The sequence below is a fragment of the Procambarus clarkii genome, chromosome 19 (genome assembly GCF_040958095.1).
Source record: "Procambarus clarkii isolate CNS0578487 chromosome 19, FALCON_Pclarkii_2.0, whole genome shotgun sequence".
Lineage (NCBI taxonomy): Eukaryota > Metazoa > Arthropoda > Malacostraca > Decapoda > Cambaridae > Procambarus > Procambarus clarkii.
In genome coordinates this window covers 12,598,691-12,602,190 of record NC_091168.1, presented here as the reverse complement: position 1 = coordinate 12,602,190, position 3,500 = coordinate 12,598,691, and the positions used below count along the sequence as shown (strand labels likewise).

The 3,500-nt window shown below is 39.8% G+C and overlaps 1 long non-coding RNA gene across 1 annotated transcript; it reads right to left on the bottom strand.

Annotated features, from left to right (window-relative positions):
• Nucleotides 1-873: 873 nt before the first annotated feature.
• LOC138366498 (uncharacterized) lies at nucleotides 874-2,901 on the bottom strand. Its single transcript, XR_011229142.1, has 2 exons — nucleotides 2,767-2,901; nucleotides 874-1,642 (listed from the first exon to the last, which is right to left on the bottom strand). It is a non-coding gene; the product is annotated as an uncharacterized lncRNA (long non-coding RNA).
• Between the last annotated feature and the right edge of the window lie 599 nt (nucleotides 2,902-3,500).

The window sequence follows — 3,500 nt, the reverse complement described above, 5'->3', positions numbered from 1 at the left end:
TCAGCCCGGATGACCTCCGGATTATCTTCTACGTTGATTAAAAATTCCTGGGTTAGTCTTAGTCAGCATAGTTTCAAGTATGTAATATTTCTTGATACTCTGGTCAAACATTGCAAGAGAATTAGACCCCAGATTCTTATGTGTAAACATCCACGGATCTCCCCCTTTTGGCCAGGTCAGAGGTCAGTCATACGTAATTAATAACTCCTCTCTTGAAGAGTGTATGGTGAATGTCAAACAAGCTTATCGAAATATTTGAGTGTTTGTACACGGGTGGCCGATCTCTTACATTTTTGGTGTAGGTAGCAACAGCAGATCTCCCCCCTCCCCCCTGTGGGGGTTGTATATAGAGGTCCTGTAGGGACTTAGAAAACAGAGTGCCGGACACCGGGGTCCAGAGAGGGCTGTGGAGAACATAAGGAGGTAACAGAGGTCTTCAGGTAATGTGTGTGATCTGAGGTTTTGTTCCATGTCCAAATTTCTTAAATTTTTGCCAGTGTTAGGGTACGATTTATAAGTGGCGATTGACAATTTTGGTCTTTAATAAACTCTTGTTAAATTTCCCGTCTGTCAATTGTTGAATCCTCTTAGCCTTTTGGATATAGTGGCTGACAACCGTTTTCATAATTAATGACAGTCATAGAAAGTACTCTCCAAGTCAAGCAATGTTTCTTGCCTCGTTGCTTGATATAGTCTCAATGGTCAAAGGCAGATGGTGGCAGCGTATTTAATCCTGGGTTAGCATTTCCTTGTTGCCAGTACCTTTTGGTTCCGGTGTAACCATCATATGTCAGCTCACATTACCGTGATCGATAACAGTGTTACCAAGTGCAGTTGTTTAGGAAGTGTTACTCAGGATAAGTAGGGTTTACATTATTTGTTTAGTATCCATTATAGTGGTGTACATTTAGAGTGGTGTTATATCAAGACCTACATCCAGTTTGGGACAAAAGCCACTTGGCATCCTCCTGCCAGAGTCTAGTAACTTTACACTGCTAGGGCGCTTTAATGATTTAGTAAAATTCATTTTAGTTACTTTGTGTGTCTAGTTATATTTTATTGCAAGTTAACCGAGTGTAGCTAATAAAGAAGTCTAATTTACAAAGAAATATATAATGATAGTTAAGATTACAAATTACCATAAAATTTATAAAAATATGGAACAAAGTTCTGGTAATCATTAAAGTGCCCACCAATTTCAAATTTAACTAAGGCAAATCAATTAACTAATGCAAAACGGTAATAAAATTTCGACTTTCTAAAACGTCTAAAAATTCTTGCTAAAAAAAAAAAAAAATAATTTACAAGACAGTTTAAAATGTCATCGAAATGACTATTTAATAGAACATTGCTGGAGGAGAGTTCAAAATCTCCAGCGTGAAGGGCCAGCAGCTCTAGGAGAATCCCATCTAAATCTGGGCACTTTCAGCGTCAACCACAGCGTTTATCTTGGGAGGAATGAATCCCTTGCAAGTGCCGCACTGTTCCAGGTCTTCAGTAGTGACGTAGAGCACCAGCATGTTGTGCGGGTGTCCCTCACAAGTCTCACACCTGGGTAGTGAGGGGTCAGGAGGGACACACTCGCACACCTTGTAGCATTCATGGTCGTTATCTCCATCTCCGGAAGACATCTTTCCTGGAACTTATTCGAGAGAAAAGAACTTTAAAACTACAATCTGAACTCAGACTAAATTAGTGCCATGTTTGTTACCTATAACACGGAGGCCTGGTCGATGACCGGGCCGCGGGGACGCTAAGCCCCGGAAGCACCTCAAGGTAATATCCAATCCTAGTTATCCTACCTGGCACCAGTCTATGCTGAACTTTTGTAATCTACCTGTAACCGGTTACCAACACTTAATCTTTGTTCTATATAAAAAAGTTTAAGGGAAAAACACTTTTAGACAAAGTTACTTTATATTGCCATATGAAAACGCAACTCTTTCCGAAGCAAATTAACCTCGGTACTATGATGCGCCGCCATCAAGAGATGCCTAGCAATAGTTGCTGCGTTCTATCTATATCTACATGTATAAATATGTAGCTGCCCTTCCACAGGTACACTCAGATGCTTTGCCTGCAGATGGTGGAGGAATTTTAGCACTATTTTGACGATATATTACCCATAACGAGTGCTCCAACACCAGAAAACACATCCATGTGCTAAAAAAAATATTACAGGTCTGCCCGATACGCTTTGCGTAATAGTGGCTTTAGGCATTGTATACCCTAGCTCTATCTATAAACCTATCAATTTTTGTATAACCTTGTATATGTACTTTACCTGAATAAACATTTATCTATCATTATATTTATATAATTAAAGTACCCATAAAACCAATGTGCATGATTAACCCGGATTTTAAACGCTGTAAACCATGCCCGCGATCATCAAGGACAATTCTGCAACACCTACCAAGCGCGCGCACGCACACACACACACACACACACACACACACACACACACACACACACACAAAAAAAAAATCATAAAGACTTCTACCCTTAAATTTTATTCCCAAAATAGTTAGGCTACACACGACTAATCTTTAACTAGCACCATCATTTAAGTATTTTACGAGGCAACAGTGATAATTTAAGAAAAAAAAACTGCAGTCAACATTCGTATACAACAAACAATTCATTGGAACGAACCGGAAATAATCAGCACAAATCTATAAATACATAGTTTAACACTTTCAATTAACTTTACGTACAATCAAAACTATTTTAAACTAATAAAGAAGCAAACAAAACCACACTAACCTTGTGGCAACAACAGCAGACCTGGCTCTGGTCACGATCTCTCCGGATACCCTCTACCTCAACACCTGACACAAGCATTGTATGGAAGAGCGGAAAGCGCCTTACTAAATATACGAACAAATGCACCCCCCCCCCAATAGAGATGCCAGATATATCACTAAAGCAACGCCATCTTTTGATGGATAAATTATTCTCAAGAAAATTTTACAACGACCATAAAAAATTGCCAAATTTATCACTACAACATCGCCATCTGTTGCAGGATTTAATAAACTCTTCGAAACCTGGGAAAGACGTCGAATAATATGTCGTGCTTTACTAATTTCCTATTTATTATTTTATTTATAATTAAACACTGGATTAGGAGAGGAAGCTATAGCGTTGCCCTTCGTGGTGCTCCCTAACTTGCACAAACAGCGGAGACATCACAACACAAAAACACAAATAAAACACTCATATAAGGATTGTTCGAAAGGTGGAACTAGTGTTCAGCCGATCCTCCAACCCGTCCTCGACTCAAGTCCATTACATCCAGCGGTCGACCTCACAGATGCATTCATAAATTTTTACATGCTGTTCGTTCAAAACGCGACTTTTTGGCGGGAAACGCTGGCGGGTGGCATCGGCACCGGCACTGCTGCATAAAATTCGTGTTAATTTCGTCTCCACTCAACGTTGCATGGCCTAACTGCTGCCCAGCATGAGTTAAGTGCATGGAGACTTAATATGCCATA